Consider the following 22,042-nt stretch of genomic DNA (forward strand, 5'->3'; position numbering starts at 1 on the left):
TTCCTGCAGTGTTTTCATCTCCTCTCCCATATCTGCCAAAGTCTTGCCCAGGAACACACCCAGATTCTTCGTGGGGGGAACTCACTCTTCACTAGTGCAGACATCCTCTTTTGAAAATAGAAGCTTGTTTGCCAAGTTCTACAAATAAATGGCCATGATTTTTTATTATTTTTTTAATGTGGGGAGAGATTATTATGACCAGTTTAAGGAAAAGAGCTCCAGCTCATAGTTTATATATGTTATAAAGACAGAAGTGAGACACCACGCAGTGGGAAGACAATTGCCTGGGAAAAATACATAGATGTGCCCTACAGATGTGCCTTGATGAACAGCAGCATCCCTTTATGGCAAGGAAAATATGTGAACTCTTTTGGATCATGACTGAAGTCACCGTCACTTGTATTTAGCTAACAAAATGTAAAGAGTCTCAAAGAAAATATGTAGAAAAAAAAGAATAGCTTTACCACTTAGGTGTAAGACTGAGAAACACTGGTGTGTACTTCAGGCTCTGTGAATGGTGATTAATTCCTTTCTGCGTGCCTCAGTTTTCTTCATGCCTCAGTTGCCCGACTGTAAAATGAGAATATGTGTTTCTTCTATTTATTTGTCTGAGAACATCTAAGGAAGGAACTAATATGATTTCTAACCCCTGGGTGTGTTGAGTTTCAGGCACCACAGGGATCTGTCCTCAGCTGGGGCACTCAGGTGTCCTTAATACAAATGCTAATACCACATTAGCATGGATATACGAAATATATTAATCTTTAAAAAAAAAAAATTCCCCACATGTACTAGATCTCAAATGCATTCTTTATTTTGTATTCCAGTTTGTACATGATGCCATTTTTATTTCTATAACCATGCAAGTTTAGTGGAAAAAAACCCTCTTCTTAACACAAAATCCTTGTAAGAAGGGGTATTAGTGTTAAAAACTTACATACCATGGTGAATTAGGCTTTCATCATACAGAATGTCCCCACACAGGTTTCTGAATGTGCCAGACTGATGAGAGTCAAGAGTGGTCCAAGATCATCCTGAGTGTATGGAAATGGCAGAATTTCTCATCAGGGTTATTTTTGCCCACCCATGGGACCACATTTGCTGTTCCAGCTCTGGTGCAGTGGTGGGCAGAGTTCTTCCTCGTGGTTTCTGGATGGCTTCAACTTCCAGCAGAAACCTGCACAGACAGTGGCACTTTCTGCCTCAAAACTGAAAACAGCAGCTGTGTGAGCTTCAAGCTGCCAGGCAAAACAATTGAGAGTAGAACTACAAAGGACTCCTTTTGCATTTGATGATTTCTCAAGTCTGGAATTCCTGCCTTTCCAAGTCCTGTTGACCAATGTCCTTATGCTAAAAGAGTGGCAGAGTCCCCCACATTCTTCTTGTTTTCTCTTAAATTTTCCTTTTCATTCTGCCAGGTGCTTTCACTGTAGAGGTCAAGCCATGAGATATTGAACGACCAAGGCCACACATATCTGGGAACTTGAAGCCAGATTACCCATGTCCTTGAAACATTCCTGAACTCCAGTTAAAGGTTTTCCCCTCTGATCCAGTCTGTCCTCTCTCACACTATCAGTCTTGACTGTAGAGGAGGATTCACATGATTCAGTTTTTTGTTACTCAAGCATCCATCTCCAATGAATAAAGAGAAAAAACCCCAAACTTGTGCAGCCCATGGAGGGCATGGGGGAGCAGAGATCCACCTGCAGCCCCTGGAGGAGCCCAGGGAGAAGAGGGGGGTGCCTGAGAGAGAATATGAACCTGTGGAGAGAGGAGCCCACACTGAAACAAGGTCCTGGCAGGGATCTGTGACCCTGTGGAGAGAGGAGCCCACACTGGAGCAGCTTGTGCCTGAAGGACTGACCCCATGGAAGTGTGACCCACGTGGGAGCAGTTCATGGAGAACTGTTGATCTGGGGATGGACTCCCCTTGGAGCAGTTCATGGGAATTGTCTCTTGTGGGAAGGACCCTGTGGTGCAGCAGGGGAACAACTCCTCCACCTGAACAAGTGGAAAAAAAAACATGTGATGAACTGACCCAGCCTCCATTCCCTGTATTCCTATGACTCCTAGGGGAGGAGGTTGAGTTGGACAGGACGAAGGGTTGGGGGAAAAGCTGTTTTTAAGGGTTTATTTTACTTCTCATTACCCTGTTCTGATTTCACTAGCAACCAATTCAACCAATATCTCTAATTCAGTCTCTTTTCCCCATAACAGTGTTTGGTGAGTGACCTGTCCCAGCCCTTATCTCAATTCATTAATTTTTCTTTAAGTTTTCTCTCCCCTGTCCAGCCACAGGGAAGTGAGAGTGTGGCCACCAAAAACTGGCCATACAAACCAAACCTTTGGGTAATAAACCAACTTCATTAATGAACCCAACCCAATTAATGAACCCAGACATGTTGTAGCACCTTCAGGTAATGCTTGTGGTCCCAAAGGGCTGGAGGCAGCACAGCTTCTGGTCACCCAGTGAAGTCAGTGAAACTTTCTCCAAGCCTGATCTGGCAATTCCTGGAGAGCCTTTCTTCCCACCAAGCAGATTAGGATCATGTGGAGGGTTTTATGGTTAATGGCACTGAACAGTGAGTTCAGGCAAGGCAATTGTTGCCCGAATTGTAGTCAAGGAGCCCCATGAAAAATTCAGTGAGGTTGTTAGTGGTGAGAAGTCGTGGTGGATGTTTGCTTTCTGCCTTATCTGGTCTCGAACAGCCCCACAACATCTGGTGGGACTGTTGATTCAGGCATGGCCCTGCCCCAGAGATGTGCCTGAACAGATGATACCTGCAAGATAAGGCTGGTGTCTACCACCTCTGCAGAGTTCTAATCATTTCTACATGAGCATTTGAGCTCGGGACTATATTAAGTGTTCTAAATGGTCTCCAGGTGTTGCAAAGTCACTGTTTAAAAGAAACCCTAAAAACATCTGCAGGTTTTAAGAAGGCCACGAAAGAGCAGAGGAGAGAGTCAGACACTGGTCCTCTTCTCAGCTGCAAGAAATGTCTAAGTGCACATCCATGGCAAAGGAACATCATTCCCAAAATATCTGAAACCTGCAGAAATGCTGTGCCCTGGGTGTGGTGGCAAGTCCCTGTGTCTCACTGCCTACTCTTATTTACTGCTCCCATCTCTCTTAGAGAGTGCTGAATCATGATAATCAGCACTTTTGTTTGCATTGTAAATAAAATAAAAACAACTCAATAATGGAAAACCTTGAGCTAAGGGTGTTGTTTTTGGGACTGTGCTCATTTTCCACCAAATGCACAAGTTGTGCATTAGAAACTATTCCCTCTGGCAACTCATAAAACAGAAACTTCTCCATTCTTTCCACCCCAGGAAACATTCTGTCAGCAATTCACTTGCAGTGTTCAACTATGAATATGGAGATGGGTGGTTTTTTTTGTGTCTCATTCCTAATATATTAACACAAGGTGCTCTGGGTATCTACAATATACTACAAACCGTGTGAATAATTACAGCTTTAACAGCAGTGAGCCCAATCAGGAAAACACAGAAGGCTGGGATGGAATTTTCAAACCACAACAGGGCCTGTGTTGTTATGAATTTACTCTTTTTCTGTTCTACCCCTGTCAGAAAACCCATTAGTTTTAAGGCCATGGCCTCGTGTGTTTCAGTATTTCTGCATCTTCTTCAAGCAGGTGGTGCTCCAGGCTCCAGAGAGGATGCAGAGAACTCCAGGAAGACATCAGTTGTGGTGCTGGAAATGCATCAGGACACATCAGACAGGAGTGGAAACAACTTCTGCATGTGCAACAGCTCCAGGACCCTAAATTTCCCTGCCGAAGTGCGTGACCACTGCGAGGATTCATGGCAGAGTTTCACCTGTCAGTGAAGCCAGCTAAAATTAATTCATTAATTGATTTCATTGCAGCTTCCACGTGGAAACAGTGTGAGCACCTCTGGTGTTTCACCTGTTGTTGACTTCTTAAGTGGCAGTAACCCGGCTGTGACTTTTTCATCAACACCCAAGTGTAAGGCAGGAGAGGAAGAGTCAGCAGAATCCAAGGTGACAAAACAGAATTCGAAGTGAGACAGCAGAATTCAAGGTGAATCTGCAGAATTCAGGGTGAATCAGCAGAATTCAAGGTGAGACAGCAGAATTATTCAAGGTATCAGTGAACCCTTACAAGAAACCTGGCTGATCATGTGCAGCTTGGACAAGAATTTGTGCTCTCCAGGGTGAGTTTCAAGAAGGCATTTGAGAAGGAATGATGTATTGACTCTGTTGGCTCTATTGGACTTCCACAGAGTGGAAGAATATTGCTGGGAGAGGACTTCAAATTTGTAAATTGGGTTTCAAAAATTGCACCGTCACATTAAAAATTAACTTACCTTTATTTTTTTTATTAATAATGGAAGAGCACTATTTTCATTTTGTTTCTTATTTCTCAAGTCTGTCAGAGTACATTCTGGTTTTTATCTAATTATTTATTTATTTTTCATGACTAAACTCTAGAAAGATTTTTTAATTAAATAGAAAACTGTTTCATTCCTTCTTGAGCTAGGGCTTCAAGAAAACATCAAGTGTCATGAGATTCATGATAAAAAGGTTGGCTTTGGCAAAATATTTAAAGTGGGCATGAGGTTTGATTTATTTTTTTTTTGTTTGTTTGTTCAGGGCTTTTTTGTTTTGATTTTTGTGGTTCTTTGGGGTTTTTTGTGGATTTGTGTTTGGTTTTGAGTGGTTTTTTTATTTGTTGGTTGTTTGGGTTTTTGTTTTGGCTTTGTTTTGTTTTGTGGGTTTTTTTTGTTGTTTTTTTTTTTGTTTGTTTGTTTGGGTTTTGTTTTGATTTGGTTTTTTTTCATTCATTTGATTTGGTTTGGCTTGTCTTTTTGTGTTGAGTCAAATAATTTTGTTTCCAGATTTTATTGACATCCGTGGAAAATATATTGGCTAACTATTTGGTACCTGTGCTGTTGTCCTTCCGGTGGAAGGATGTGTTACTTCCAGTAGCCTTCAGCTGGAGCAGGCTGCTTAGTGAAACACAGAAGTGTCTGCTCTCACATTTTCTTCTCTTGCCCCTTGTCACCCACCCAGGAAGGAAAGCCCAACTCTGCTTTGGAAGTGCAGGGTGCCACTGATGCAGAGGTTTAATCACAGATTAAGGACTCCTTTTTGTATTTATTTATTTTTCATGACTAAACTCTAGAAAGATTTTTTAATTAAATAGAAAACTGTTTCATTCCTTCTTGAGCTAGGGCTTCAAGAAAACATCAAGTGTCATGAGATTCATGATAAAAAGGTTGGCAAAATGTTTAAAGTGGGCATGAGGTTGGATTTTTTTGTTTGTTTGTTTGTTCAGGGCTTTTTTGTTTTGATTTTTGTGGTTCTTTGGGGTTTTTTGTGGATTTGTGTTTGGTTTTGAGTGGTTTGTTTATTTGTTGGTTGTTTGGGTTTTTGTTTTGGCTTTGTTTTGTTTTGTGGGTTTTTTTTGTTGTTTTTTTTTTTGTTTGTTTGTTCAGGGCTTTTTTGTTTTGATTTTTGTGGGATATTTTGGTTCTTTGGGGTTTTTTGTGGATTTATGTTTGGTTTTGAGTAGTTTGTTTATTTGTTGGTTGTTTGGATTTTTGTTTTGGCTTTGTTTTGTTTTTGGTTTTGTTTTTTTGTTTTTTTGGTTTTTTTGGGTTTTGTTTTGATTTGGTTTTTTTTCATTCATTTGATTTGGTTTGGCTTGTCTTTTTGTGTTGAGTCAAATAATTTTGTTTCCAGATTTTATTGACATCCGTGGAAAATATATTGGCTAACTATTTGGTACCTGTGCTGTTGTCCTTCCGGTGGAAGGATGTGTTACTTCCAGTAGCCTTCAGCTGGAGCAGGCTGCTTAGTGAAACACAGAAGTGTCTGCTCTCACATTTTCTTCTCTTGCCCCTTGTCACCCACTCAGGAAGGAAAGCCCAACTCTGCTTTGGAAGTGCAGGGTGCCACTGATGCAGAGGTTTAATCACAGATTAAGGACTCCTTTTTGTGTGCTGGGGAGTTCTGAATTCCTGCATCCTGGTGAGAAAACCAGCTCCAGCTCCTCAAGCTGTTTTAGGTGACAGCAAAATTCTCAGAAGCAGGAGAGGAGGGGAAGAAATGAAATGAGCAGAAGTGATTAGGAACAAGCATGTGATCCCAGGAAAAGGGTGCTTTATCCACGTGCATTCTTAACCATTATCCATCACTACTGGTTGCTACTCAGTACCTCCTGTTGGAATCCAGCTTTGGGCCTCTAAGCCAAATCTTAGAATTAAACAAAAAATTTGATCTGAGACCTTGGAAAAGGCTTCCAAACTTAGGTGCTAGATGTGAGAATGTGGGTTTATAGCTTAAAGCAGAGACACATTAAAGTAAGTAAAAGGAAGTTTAGAGTTTTAGAGTTGAAGATATAAAAATAAAATAACTACAAAAGTAAACAAAGAGATTAGAATGTATTACTGTAGGTTTCTATGTCATAACATGATTGGCTAAGAAAGCTTACACTGTAACATAAGTCCATAAGATGAAATATTTAAGGGTTTGATCAAAAACATAAAAATATCCTTGTTGGCAGTGTTTTATTAATCAATAACTCCTTAAAAGTTCTTGTAACTTGTCTTGTGATCTTCTAAACAGTACTATAACAATGTAAACCAAACTTACCTTTCCTACCTATGTAAAAAATAAGACAATAAACCACGTCATCAAAAGCAACTCAAACATCCCATCTCCAACTCATTCAAAACTCCTTCAAAAATCCCCATCACCTCCAACTATAAGTCGTCTTCATTTGACCTTTTTTTCTGCAGCTGCTGGGTACAGAATATGCAGATACACCTCCACGTGCTCCAAGTGTGACAAAACACACGCTGGCACCAGACACCAGGACAGCAGCAGCCAGTCCCTTGTGGGAAGAGCCTCTTTGACTGCAGCCACGTGAAACACTGCCTCCCCCACCACTTCTGCATGGGCAGGGCCCACAGGGTGTGTGTTGGAACCCAGCACATCACTCCGGATGTCCAGAGCTGCCAAGACAACCCTTGGGGGGCTCGGAAGTCCTGGAATGTTGCCAAAAGTGCCTGGTGGCTTGACTTTGATCCTTCTAAGGATGTGTCATCTGCATATGAGGAGATGAGAGATCTTCAAGTTTGACATGAGTGGTTGGGGCAGAGACAAGTGACAGCTGACCCCGACAGATGTGCAGCTCTGCTCAGCTGGCTGGCAACAAGGCCTTGGGGAAGCTGTGGGAGTGGACATGGAAGGGTTGGGATGGTTTTGCCTTTCTCTCCCTGCTCGAGGCTGCCAGGGCTCCTCAGGGTCAGGTCAGCTCTGGCTCCCTGCCACTGGACCTTGGTTCTTGCAGCTGCACCCATTCCTGCTGCTCACACCACGTGGAAGAGCCACTGGAGATCTGGGGTTTGGGGCTCCCAGGCATTTTCCATCCTGAATTCAGTCCTGTAGGACTGGTTCCACTCCATAGGACTCATTGGTGTCCACATGATAGTCATCAATACGTGGCAGGTTTGCAGTCCAGTTCGTCACATTTATCCAGTTCATCAGTGGATCTCACTTGTGATTGATTAATGGGGACTCCTGCACATGCTCCTGTGCATTTCCTTCCACATTTCTTTTCTTGGTAGGAAATAATGTTTTAAAGTTCTCACTTGGAAGGACTCCCAAAGTTGAAAAGTGACCAGTTCCAAGTTATTTATATAGGATAAAATGGAAAGATGAATGAGTGCTGTTCTAACACCATGATCAGTTTTTGCCTATGATGATTTTGCCTCTTAATTTTTGAACAAATGAAATAGAGAGCCAATTAGAGCATGCTCCTGGCTGCAGACATGGTGGAAATCCAAGCAAGTGTTTGCATATTTCCTGGTTATATTTTCTATCTCTTCTGCATTTTTACTTCCCAGATGCCTCTACTGTCTACCATGGTGCACATTTTGTCTGCAGCTTGTGTGAATAACTGCTCTAATAATACCTTGTGCAAGCATTTGCCATGACAAAAGTACCCTAAAGTTATTTTTAAACTTCACCATATGAAAAGACATCTAACTGCTAGCACTTGTGCTGCTGCAGTTCATATTCAAAAATATGTGCACAGTTAATTGCTGGTATTAAATTGCACCTTGCAATTTAGCTGGAACTGCACTTAATACGTTCTTTGAAATGGATATGCATGTGTGTGCACACCATGTGTTTGTCTTGAACATGAATGGCCAGGACCACTGTAGTGGTGCATTATACAGCAAAAAAATAAAAAAAAAACAACCAAAAACCCAGACAGATGTAAGTTTGGGCAGAACTTGTGACTCAGAGCAACCCTGGGCTGCAGAACAATTGGGCAAACCTCTGTGAGGGTGTAAGAGATGCTGAGCTGGGGTGGAAGCTGGAGGTGAGCCACAGCAGAAGGAGACTGGCAGGTGTGGGATCAGGGACAGAGGAGACCCTTGCCTGTCCTCTTTGCTTTATAGTGGTTTAAATGTAAATTTGAACACTCTGCAAGCTGTAATAGAAAACCAAAGAAGCTAATATGATTGCTCAACTACCTTAGCAACCACATAAATTTCATTGAAACACCCTCCTGCTTGCTCTACCATAGCCTGTTTCAGGCTTTTTTGGGGGGAAGTATTTGCTCCAAGTGTTCCTTAAACTGTAAGGAGATAGTTCTGCATTCCTGTTCAGTCTGGGGCCTCTTGGCTGAGCCTGCAGATGGTGTGATATGGTGGCTCACATGACACTGACATATATCCAATGTGAGTGGAGGGGGGAACCACACTCTCCACTTGCATGGGCCACAAAGCACCCAGTGACTTCACGTGGTTGTTGCCATTGCTTATTACTTATTATTACTTTCTTGTTGCCATTACATGGCTGCTTTGCCAGGTTCTGCACGAACTTCACCATTCTAACAAAAGTCCTTATTCATCTTTTTCCTCAGGGAATAACGAATCATTTCGAAAAAGCATTCTTAGTGTTTACTTGTTTTACTGTCATTTTTTACTTACTTGTTAATTTTTCATATTAATGCCATTTCTGGGTTTTTTTCGGTCACCTCAGCTTCTTATTACCCTACACAAGCAAGGCTGTCCTCTATTGTGTTTTGCCAGGGCCTTTCTACCATTGTACATTAGGATATTCCCCATGAAGCTGACTCCCTGAGCAGCAGAGATTGATTTCTCCTCTGAGTAGCCATATTTTCCACAGAAGTATCCTTTCCAGTTATGTTTTGAAAGTCATCAGACATGCTGTTATAAATGATCACTGAAGATTACTGGAGAAGCTGCAAAATAATAGTGAACCAAGTAGCATCTGTAATTTCCACCGCTGGTTTGCAATCATTACTCAAAATGAATCCTGTCTCAGTTGTAGGGCTAAACTTTTTTTTCCCCCTCTTCCTCTTCACTGCTGTATAAGACAGTTGAAATAGATACTGTCTCATGAATTTTTATGCAAAAAGCTGAGCTGCAATCCTCTGTACCAACAGCTAGCATTCTTTGTGAAGATCAAGACTAGCTTAGAAAATGCTGGAGAGAAGTCGGCATTTCCAGTTGCTGTGAGGCTCTGTTACAGCTCAAGTGCCTCTGAGATGTGTATCTCTGATGCTCTTTCTTCTGAATCTGCCACAGTATAAATCCAATACCTCCTGCACAGCATATTTATCACCATTCCTGTTTGTTAGCAGAGGTTTCAGTGTTTTATGAGCATGGTCACCTCCATAGCCCTTGTTTTCCTGTGAGTCACCGGTGTCATAAACACCCTCAGTGCAAGAGGACAGACATGAATCAATTTTAATGGAAAATGAGCTGTGATACCTGTGTTTTTCTGTATCTCTGTGCAAGGTTTTGTCTCCACAACAATGCCTGAAGCCTTGCTCTGGTAACATGCACAGGCAGGGGTACAACTTCAGGCACAGGAGCAAGCCCAGTGGCTTTTAGGGTATTAGGGCATGCAAGCTTAAATGCTTCATTCAGGGACATGATAAACCTTCCATCTGACTTGGAAATATCCCCGTGTTTCTGGTACAACTTCTCATGTGTGTGGTTTTTTTCCCACCTTGTGATCTGGGGTTGCTGCAGAGTTTTTGAGAGGGAACCCAATCTCACCTGGCTGTCAAGAAGGGGAAGGTGGGTGGCAAAGCTCCAAAGTCCTTTCCTATGCTGCCAGCCAAAGGCAAAACCAGGGAAGAATGTCAGTGCTGGGAGGCTGTCTTTTGATTTTGTATTTCACCCACAGAAAAAGCTTTCTTTGCACTTCCTTCGTCTTTCCTTAATTGAAATTTCTGTGGTGTCTGTTTTCTCTTCCAAGGCTTTGTGCATTCCATGTAAGTCTTAAAGCCCATTGGGAAGAGAATGAGACTGCACCAAACTGTACTCATGGCATGAAGCTATCTGAAGCCCATGTTGTGCTAAGAAATGTCTTTTAAAAAGTTGGAGGAACTCATTACTCCCTGAATTAGCAACCTCACCTCTTGAAGTGGGACAGAAGCTCCAGCTTCTTTTGAGACAGACGGAGCAGCCAGTGTTGAAGTCAAAAGGGAGAGATGAATTTGCTGAATTTGGATTTTAGTCCTCACTTTGGTGAAGAAGGAAAATAAAAAAGCATAGGAATGGAGGATGGGAATGGAAGCAATCTTCAGAGTTTATCAAGAACTGTGTGTACAAAACCATTTTGTTCTAATACTCTTCTCTCCACAGCAACTTCTACACCTTCTTCACCTGTTATTTATTGTTACTGAGAGGGTCTCATAGTGATCAGCAGAGAGAACTCAGAACTGCTGAGCTCCATCTCCCTTCTTTCAAGAGCTAAATGCTCTTCCTCCAGTGTGCTACGTGTTCTTAGGTCTGGGCTTATTTTCACATACATGATAGGCACTTTGGAGTGTTTTTGAAGCCCTCCAACTCTTTGACTCCTGTGAATTAGGTGCTCTAATGCACTTGAAAGTATGGCTGGGTGTTTTTACTCTTAGACTTCTACATTCTCTTCTGATTTCTAATGTTGGTTACTTAATTTCCTCATTTAGCCCAGAGCTTTGCTATAAAAACTCTTACTTCTTTCACAAAGATTCAGAAAGTATTGCATTTTTTAAAAAAACTGCTTTTTTACTGTCAGGTTTGATTTTAGTCACTATTAACACTTTCACATGGATCAAATTTAATGGTACCACCTTCACAGCTTAGCCCCAACAGCATCAGAAGATTCTGTTCCTGTCAGCCACCCCTTCCCAATAGTTTCTGCCAATGTGTAAGTTTTGTCAAGCTAAAAATCTTGCAACATTTCCTACAAAAAATTGAAATAAGAATTTTTTGTCTGCTTCTGACAAATTACACGATACTAAAGCAAAATGATTTGCACCATCTCTTCTCAAAAATTATTTTCTTCTATTCCTTTTTTCTTTTTTTATGTTCCATGAGAACTTTTTTTTTTTTTGAATTCTGAACCACAGATTCTTTAAATGGGCTTGCAATGAGATGACTCTTTTATATGAATTTGAGAACATCACTGTCAATTCAGATCAATAATTCCTGAACCAACTGAGTTTTTTAATACAACTCACTGAAGAAGAAGAGAGTACTATGGATTTGATTGCTTCCTCCAGCTTTTGAAATGTAAAGAACAAACATGGTATTTGAATAAATTTAATTTTTTTTTTCTCTCTCTCTCTCCAGGTTAGGCTTGTGCAGTGTGTATTTAGTCATTCTGGCTGATTCATAGCCAGCAGTTTGTGTCTTGAAGAGCAAGCACAGGGTGTTCCTTGCGAGACACAATGATCAGTTCTGCAAACACTGCTAAAATGATATCTCTCCGTATTATGGCAGCTCCTGCCAAGCACCTCTGTAAGTCAGGGGTTGTATCAGCATTTCCATTATAAATATAACATTTACATTACTACCACCTCCCTTGATTTATCTCATGCTCCTGTGCTGTAATACAGAATCACATTTGCTTTGTTCACTGCAGCTGTACAGGGCTGTAGATGGAGCTGGGGGCTCGGGGGACTTTTCTTCAAGTGCTCCCAAATCTCTCTCCCACACCATAAAGCGTAGCGTTGCCTTTTCAGCAAATATTGCTGCTTTTTATTCTTTGCTTCAAGACATTATTCTGTTTATATGCTGTGTACCTGGGCTAAGGTGCATTTACAATTTACTGGTGCACGTACTGCAGGTGCTTTAAATCCTTCTGTTCATCATCTACATGGTCAGCCAGAAGGAACAGATGCCTTTCTGCACCAAACACCTCGTTCTGAATTCTCCATGGCCCTGGTTTTGCCACTGAGTGAAGACTCAGGTCTCAAAACAAAGTGACAGAAAAGGGAACTGAGTCTGGGAATGCAACTTTATTAAATCCATGCATGATAAGCACCCGCTGTATTCATGGTCCATTTGTATATATCATTAGAGATGGTTAATAAATCATTAATACATGATGTTACAGACCCAAATAACAAGCTATTATAAATGGTGTCATTATTCTATCAGCAAGTGGTGTGGGGAATTGCATTTAGAAGCACACAGTTGGACCCACCAGCCTTCTGTGACAACTGACTTTCCAGTTCTTTCATATTTATAGCCATTAAAATATCTTATTGATCACTGCTAAGCTATTTAGAAATGGGTACTCTAATATTTGATGCATCCCTTTATGGGATTTACTGAATTTTTTCTCTAGTCTGTTTTTTTTTTTTCCCTTTTGCTCCATGTGATTTTGTACCTTTTGTACATTTGTTCTGGAGAACAGCATCTGTGAACGTCTTATTTGCAAGTGGTGAAAATGTTACTGTTTACTTTTTTGTTTGTTTGGTTTTCTGGGTTACAAATAGTTTGGGAAAAAACTCTGTACTTTTGACCATTTTTTAAAAAATTATATCTTACAAATGCAAAAATGCGTTTGTTTGGAAAACCTGGACTTGGTGCCCTCACCTCAGGCAATGTGCAGGGCAGGGAGGGCAGAGTGGACAAGCTCAACCCTCCTTCCCCCACTGCAGAGCAGGGCATGGGGGTAACCCCAATTTGCAGGAATCCACCTGCACCCTGGATTAAAAGAATAGTTCTGCAGACTTCAAGCTATGAATCCAGTACATTATAAATAATTACTTAGACTAAGAGATGAAGTGAAGGATAAAAAAACAACACTGAGGTCTATTATTAAAAAAATTACCCAAGAAGGTCCTTACATTTTTTTCACCTGCTAACACACCAGCAACTTTCTTCCCACCTCACGAATTATATTTACAGTTTCCTTGTGGTTTTTGCCCTGAAGTCAATTTTCACTCCAGCAACTTTCCTTCTGTACTGTGCCTTGGCTCCTTAGGTCATTAACCTCAAGCAAGGAACTTTGTCAAATACTTTGAAACACGAAGTCCACTCTATTTCCCTTGTCTGTCCTGGTGGCAATACAGCACTTTCAAAGAATTCCAGCAATTTTCTGAGGCGTGACCTGCCTCTCCTGAAACATGCTGGTATCTTTGCAATCTTTCAGCAAGCTGTGCTGTACCAAATGTTCTTCCATTTGATCTTCTTAAATATTTACTCAACTGTTTCCAGTGACTCTCATCCAGTTAACTGGTCTCCAGTAACTTGACAAACTCAGCCAGCTTGATGGATTGCTTGTTTGTTTTCCATAAAAATCTTAAAGTAAACAGCAAAATATATTTTATTCTCACAGCTTACAGCCTTTCCTGATGTAAAAAATTGCTAATCATTCAGTGGCTTTGGGAAAATATGTTTGGTTGTGTGGTAGAAAGAGTTGGATGTCTTAAAGTACTATCTGAGAGCTAACTTGTTAAATAGCCACTGCCCATGTTTACTCTTATGTGCAATGAAAATACAATTTTACTCACAAATGCAGTAGAATTCATGTTACCTGTGGAAACGTGGTGACCATTACAAAATGATAACGTGATTGCTTTCTTAGCAGTAAAATGCTTCAAGGAATGGAAGCCCAGGAGGAAGTGGAATGGCTTCTGTCAAATTTAAAAATAGGAAGAGGCTCTATAATGTTAATCCACTGGATTAACTGCTGAACTGAATGGACGTGCTGGGCAGGGGGAGGAAGGGAATGCTATTGGCCTTTATTTCAGGTGACCAAAGGACCAAATAAATCACTGTCTGTGCTGCAAGGCCCAGGAATTTTCCTCCAAAATGAGGAAACAAGGTTTTGAATACACTTCTGGGCCAGATTCTCATCTGTTTCCTGGAGGTATCAGTCCCATCACTGCCTCCAGTGCAGGCCTCCTTCCCTCTCTCCTGCAGGGCCTGGCCCCTGCCTCACCTAAAAGAACATTTTAAGTTGCGAGTGAAGGAAATTTTTAGACAGCTCTGTTCCTCCCCATGTTCCCATCTCTTCAAAGCTCGCAGGCAGTGAAGGCTCTCCTTTTACTTGAGCACAGGGAAGCTTGAGTGTTTAGATCAGAAAACCCAGGCTTGCTCTCTGCTGTCACTGAGAAGCTTTGAATGGCTGCATTGTGAGGCACTAACCATAATGTCCTAGCTGGTCATTGATCTTTTCAGACACATTCTTCTAACTGGGGCATCCTTGTGGCATGATGAGCAGAATAATAATTTAGGAAGAAAGCATACTAAATCATCCGAAGGCAGCTCCTTTGGTCTCCAAGATGGTTAGAGCAGGGCAGAAGTTTTCTGAGAGGAGTAGGTGAGTGAGGGAAGCAGCAGCAAAACATTGTGGAGGAGAGGAAACCTGAGAATTCCTGCATGGAGAGGGGGGGCAGAACATGCTTGGCATTTCTATTGGTGTTTTCTTGGACAGCAGGGAGAGACTGGTGAGGAGGTGATTTTTTTTCCTGGTGCTTTTCAGCCTTTTCTTTCCCCCCTTCTCTTCCCCTCCCCTCATGCCATGGCCCTCACTGGCTTGCAAACGGAGCAGCAATTTTTTTATAAAGATAAAACAGATTGAGGTCCATCTCCTTTGCATCCACCCCGGGGGCAAATCTTCTCTTCCTGCTGTGCTGCAGTGGGGATAATTTCACACCTCAAAACAAGACTCTTGCTGTTTGGCGATAACTAAATATGTTTCTCTGAAGCTTACTCTAATTTACTCCTGACTAAGTACCAGTCATTCTTGTTTGTTTGGCTACACTGGTTATCCAAAAGTCACCCCAATAAAACAGATGGCTCAATCAAGCATGTATAGATTAGGCAGAATGTAAAATTTTTGTTGATCAAAACGTTTTTTTTTATGGAAACTTTTTTTGGTCAGGGACTAGAATTTCAATCATGCTAATTTTCTTCTCTAAAATATCAGCACTCCTCTATTTAATTTTTCAGAAGCTGAGAAAGGTTTTCCTTTTTTTTTTCCTTTATCCACTGGAAATTTAAAGTTTTCATGGATTTTTGAAAGAAAAATTTAAAGGGAGATGTTGATATGAATGGAAAGAAATTTACTTTTCGAAATACTTCTAGGGAACCAAACATCTCTTAATTAGCTTTTAACATGCTGCAGCAATAAAGAGAATTTGAGATCTCTCATTTTGCAAACAGTATAAAAATTCTCCTTACACAAACTGCCTTTGCTTGGATTGCCTGTTTTCATATTGATTTTTTTTATTTCTTGAAGAATCTAACACTGTCAATTCACTTAAGATAATATGTGTATGGATGCAGTAGTATTGCTGATCAGTTTTCTGATGCAAGGCTTTGCTAATGACTGTGGAAGAGATCTCTGCAAGGCAAATGCTGCTCCTGGGAGCCTGGGGAAATGGGAGAAATTGAAGTAAGTATTGTTGTGTAGACACTATAAGTGCATACTCTAGGTCTGCATTGGAGGTTATTGCTATTTTATCTGTGGTTGGAATGCTTTTTTTGGTCCCATTCTTGTATTTCTGTTACAGATGCTCCATCCATTTACATACCTGAACCCTTTCAAAGCACTCAGCACATACCTTTAACAGCCCACTCTGCATTTTAATGATCAAAATCATCTTGTGGTGTGGCCATCAGCCTCCCAGTCAAAGGCTTCAAGTGGTGGAGGATAAGAGACTGCCCAGTGGTAGTGGAAAATGTTGGCTTTCTTCACTGGATGTTAATCTGACAGAAATCTGTCCCTTCTTTTTGATGAAGATGTGGCAAATCTTCACCAAAAGAAAAAAAAACACAAACCACATTTAGTTTCACCTGCGTGCTGAAAATCCCCAAACTTCCTCTCGCTGATGCTACTTTCTCCACCAATGCCAACCAAATATGTCTTTGAACATTCTGTGTGGGTTTTTTTTTAGCCCTCCACTGATTAGAACTTCCCCCATCCTTCCTCTGCTGGGTTACGATTACGACTCCTGTAAAGTCAGCTGTGCTTGGTGGTTTTGCAGCAAGAGCAAAGGCAGGATTCAGAGGTGATATTGCTGCTCTGTGTTTCACTCTGCCAAAAGCTACGGGTGCATCTCAACACTGGGAATGGCACAGTAAGAGAGCTGCGTGCACCTGAAATGCATTGCTGTTTATTGTCTCCTTTCCATGCCATTTCTTAGGAAGCTCCTCTTCGTAATTCCTTCAAGATTTAATTTTGTCTGAGGTACACAGATAATAAGGTGCTTTCCACTCCTGTAGACTCATTTTTGTTCACAATCCATGAAACTTGCATTTGCTCTTCTCTAATAACTCAGAAATTCTTTTGTTCATCCCAATACTTTTTACTAGTGCCTGATGCTTCCCTGCATCTCTCCCGACATAAATTGTCATTTTCACCTCCTGACATTGGGAAAACTTTCCTGGCACAGGTGGAAATAGTTAGGAGAGAGGATGCAAAGTGAGAGGAAGGTTTCAGTTTTCCAGCCCTCTCCTTGCCCAGTGTGTGCAGACCTGATGCACTTTGTTCTCCACAGTGTGTTAGGGTGTCCATTATCAACAATGGAAGCTTGTTAACACAGTAGCACGGAGACTGTCCATTATTCCTCCTGCTCCTTTTTAAAGAGGCCATTAAAATAGAGCCAAGCTCCTTTCCCTACAGGTTGAATTTCGAGCAAATTTAATTTCTATTTGTTAGGGAAACTTGTGCTGTTGGAGAAAAAAAAAAAAAAAGAAAAAAAAAAAGAAGAAGAAGCCAGATTGACAGTTCTGGAATATAAAGTCCTTTATTCATCCACAGCGCAGGTAGAGGAAGTGGCTGTTTCACTTGTCTTGCCAATTTTTGCTCATCTCTGACCTAGAGGTATCACCTCAAGCTTGGAGTTCATTCTCCACATCTTTCTAATCATTGGGCTCTCTGCTGAGGTAGGTGCCAATTAGCACAGGTTATTTTAGTGATGTGGACAGCTGACCATTACAAGAGGACGGAAACCATGAATTTTACTTTGTGCAACAACAGTTCATCATCGTGGCTATGTTGGACAAACTCGTGCTGCTGCCCTGAAAGAGTTTGTCTGGGCTTGGGTCACACTGCCAAGACATTCCAGGCATCTCAGCCCCACCAGCTGTGCTGGCTTTCACACGGGAAAGGTCTGTGTGTAGTCTGCTGACAGTGAACCAGCTAGCACAACCTTGAGCTTCGCTTCTGTCCTCTTTTTTGTCTGAAGGTCTAAGTCACCCTAGTCAAGCCAGACAGTGAAATATCACTGTCTGCCTAGGGTCTTCTAGAAAGAAAGGAAAGACGACCAAAAATACCCATGAGTGGCAAAACCACATTGAAAAGCTCATTCCAAGTTCATGAGAGAGCTTGTTTCAAGGGATCATCCTGGTGTTTCATGCTGGGGGATGGTGATGGTGGGGGTTTTTTTTGCCATCAGTCTGAGAATTACTGACTGCAAAACCAGGTGCTGTTAGTCCCCAGAAACCCAACTGAGAGAGAAGAATATCAGGGTCTTGAGAAGGAATGAATGAACTTGTGATCCCTGGCTTGGACATATTCACTGGTTTTAAGTCTGGGCTGAAGTCAATGCATACAGAAGAATCTACTGTGATTACAGATGTGCCCTGCTTTGCTTGTTTGCACAGCAAGAGGCCAAGCAGTCCAAGGAGGCTTTGAAATGTGCTTCTAAGAAAGCAAAGAAGGGGGTGGAGGATGCTGGCACTCTTGGGCAGTGTTGCTGACATGCACACAGAGTTGCTCAGTCAAAGGAATTTGCAGCCAAAGGCTCCTCATTGAGCCTGGTGGGCAGTGGAAGCCCCACCTTGTTTGAAAACTTTAAAACATCCCAGGCTATAAATCTCATTCATTTGCATTTCTTTTCAGAGGATGAGGTGGAGCGTGGAGGATAGCAGTATTGATGAGGATTAAACTAGCAAATGGGATGAGCTTGTGGAATACCTCGTGCTAAGCCAAAGTGCTCTGCTTCTGACACATGTACCAAGTGAGGGGAGGAGGCTGCATGTGGCATGGCTCAGTTCATACTGGATTCTTCAATTGTTTTCATAAAGATGGAGAGAAATTGAATCACCATCCAGAATATGAAGTATTTTTTTTAATGAAATGTACATAAGTAGTACTTTACAAATTTCTGGGATTTTTAAAATTATTTTTGGTTTCAGAGGTGTTGTGTCTTGATTTTTTTGGCTTTTTTTTTCTTTTCTTTGTTAAAGTTTAAAAACCCCACCTCTTGAATTTGGAAATATCCCAACCTCTTATCTGTTTTTATCAGCACACCCACGACATGACAATGGTGATGTAAAGTGGACTCATGGAACTGGGTGGGACCCACCATGTGGAGCATGGTCTGTGAATCTGACAAGTGTAAGAGACATTGTTTTCTATAAACTGATTTATTTGGTTCTGTTGTTTGGGGTTTTTTTTTGTTTTTTTTTAACTGCTTTTCAAGAACAACACCAAAAATATCAGACCAACCTTATTGGGTGGGACCCACCATGTGGAGCATGGTGTGTGAATCTGACAAGTGGAAGAGACATTGTTTTCTATAAGCTGATTTATTTACTTTTGTTGGTTTGGTTGCTTTTTTTTTTTTTTTTTTTTTAACTGCTTTTCAAGAACAACACCAAAAATATCAGACCAACCTTAAAGGAGAGGATTAAAAAGGAGTTGTTTGCCTGAATGAAAACAAGCAGGAAAATGTCCTTGAGAACAAGGTGCATTGTTCTCCAGCCTGGAGAAAGCAAGAAATACTTGGTCTGAAGCACTGGGGAGAGAAACAGATGTGGAGGAGCACACATCTTGATAGCTCCATCCTCTCTCCTCCCCCAGTGTTCCTCCAAAACTGAGCAGAGTTGCCTCCCACTCTGTCTGGAGTAAGAACGATGCAGGTGATGATAGAACACAAATCAGGTGAGGTCTCCCCGAGCCAGATTCCCCACCATAGTTGCCAAAATATACATATTCTGAAGGCTTTGAATGAACCTTCAGAACACAGCTGCAGCCATCATGGAAATCTGGTGGGTCTCCCAGATATATAAATATAGATACAGATACACAGATATATAGATATGTAGATATATGGATATACAAAGAGAGAGAGGGAAGGAGGGAGAGAGAGATGCTGCACAGCAAGACCCTGACAGTCACCTTCATGCCTGTTGCAAGGTATCAGGAAGGGAAGATTCTCAGAATATCAAAAACAAATCATGTAGAGATCCCCCTCTCTTCCATTCTTCACTCAAACTTGATGTGCAGCCTTCCCAACATCAGCCTATTCCCAACGTCAGATTTTGTGTCAGCAGATTTCATCCAGAGCAAGGAGCTCTGAAATCGCATTTTCATGAACTGAATCCTCATTTCTACTCATCCTCTGGGGTTTTTTTTTTTCCTGCTAAAATATCTTGCTGCACAAAGACTTTTCTTCTTGGCAGCCACTGAAATCACTTTGTTATGAAGCATCCAGATTTTATCAGACAATTAGCAAGCCAGCTCAGTGTTTGTGTGTGTGCATGTGCGCGTCTGTTTGCATGTGTCCGTGTGGTAATTGATATTCATGATGTATGGCTGGCTGGCTGGAATATCTCACTACCCACACAGAATGATTGCTGGTGAGAAGGCCTTTTCCAGCTCAGTGTTAGCGTGCCTCATCTGAAATTTGCTTTGCTGACAGGCCTTTTGCTCCTGATTGTGCGCTCCTGATGCAGAATGCATCATTGTGCCTAATTTCAAGCATAACAGCTCCGTAATAATCTCCTGAGGAGATATTAAGTTATATCTATTTGTGCTGTCTTGGGTGATCATGCAAGTTGCTAGCATGACAGCAGCAACAAGACCTGGATACAGAACAAACAAAGGAAGGGCCTGCCAAAGCCACAGGCGTGTGCTCCAGTTGTGGTGGTAATAGATGAGGTATGCAAGATGTCTTTTTAGGAATGCTGGGTTCCCAGCCTCTGCAGGTTAAATATTCCCCTCTGCCTCACGTCAGCTGAATTGATGGCTTTGCCACCCAGCAGCCCCGGGAAGATAATAACTGTCAGTCACCAGCAATCTGCACTGCATTTAGAGTAACAAATAGGATGCCAGTTTGGGGAGAAGATGATATTTGTACAAACACGTGGTGAGTGACCACATATTGTTGCAATAGCTGTCGCCCCTCTGCACATGTATGTGTGTCCAGACACGTGGGACAAGTGAGTGTCAAACACACACCATTCTGAGCTGGATCTGGGCTTTAACAAAGGCATTGTAGCAAAGTAATTTCTGTACCTGCCTTGATGAAGAATGCGACATGGATGCGGAATCCCTGCAAAGAAATGCATTATGAGATTTCTTTTTTTGCTGGTTCAGCCCTATTAATCTGTTCAGCATGAGCTCAAGTATTTTAATAACAGGCATGGAATATTATGCCTGCTCTGAAATGGCTTTTTCTTATAAGCACAACTTGGGCTGTGTTTGTGTTAACCTAGTTGGGGGAAAAAAACCAGGTTTTAAGCTTATCCTCCTTTTCTTTCCCTAATCACAGCTACAGGGCAAAACATACCAAGGCTCTAATAGGAGAAATAGCATTATCATATGCTAATTTACAGTAATGTTGAGAACAGCACAAAGAACAAGCCTTTGACTGTATGTACATGTTGAAATTCATACTTGTGAGTAGACCTGTGGCATGGCTGGTTGGCCTCTTGGGGACAGAATTTGTGTTCCTGAGTAAACTGCATTTTGGGAATTGGTGCTGATGTAAGACTTGTTACTCATAAACTGGTTGGGGTTTTTTTGCCTTTTTTTTTTTCTGGTTTTGCCTGTATTTATTTCCTGCTGAATACTACTGCAGGAAAAGGTAGTCAGTCTGCAGCCAAAGACTATCTGCTCTCTATGATCAAGAGCAACCTCTCCATCCCTTACAGGAATAGACACTGACAGCTACCAAAAGAGTATCTGTCTGTTCCTCTTCCTCTGGAAACTGCAGGCTGCACTAGAGAAGTCCAAGGGTGAGAGAAACTGCAAGTGGAGAAGAGAAAGGACATCTGAGAGTCTTCACTAAACAACCAGAAGACTGATGGATTTCAGACAAAGACAGCAGTTATATAATGCATTCCTCCTCTGTGAGTAATCATATGCAAAGATTGACATGTTTGTGAGTGTTCCCAAAACTGATCCTGGGCTTACTGTGGCTGTTCCTTCATGAAAAAAAAAAAAACATCAGTCAGAGGGAAAGAGGAAAAAGAAAGAGAGAGAGAGGGGAAAAAAAAGGAAAGAAGTGTGATTGTGCTCCTAGGACAACATCCTGAATTTTTCCCTGGTGGACCCTTGCCATTACCATGGCAAAATGCCTGGAAACTGCCGTTCTTTTCCACAAAAAAATGTTTTGAAGGAAGAACAAAAGAAGTTTGAGCTTTTGGCAGATCATTGAAGATCACTGTGTTCAGATCCTCAGCTGGTGTAAATCAAGATAACTGCAGTATTGCTACAGTAGTTAAAAACTGACTGACTCTCCCATCCATCATGGCTTGCTGCTATGGGGGAATATTTCTTTACAGTTTAAATAGAGGAAGGAATTGCTTTTGCTGCATGGTGCATGTTTTCCTGTTAAGAAAATATTTCTTATCCTTAATTGCTTAAGCTCCCTTGTGTATGTAAGGTGGTGGTGCCTTCTGTCATGGAGGCATTTGCTGTGTGTGACACCTTGCTGTATTTCTTTGGTTTTCTAGTTGAATGACATGTTAATCTGCTGTGAAGGTGCATAAT

Source organism: Passer montanus, unplaced genomic scaffold (genome assembly GCF_014805655.1).
Source record: "Passer montanus isolate IOZ18808 unplaced genomic scaffold, ASM1480565v1 scaffold130, whole genome shotgun sequence".
Classification (NCBI taxonomy): Eukaryota; Metazoa; Chordata; class Aves; order Passeriformes; family Passeridae; genus Passer; species Passer montanus.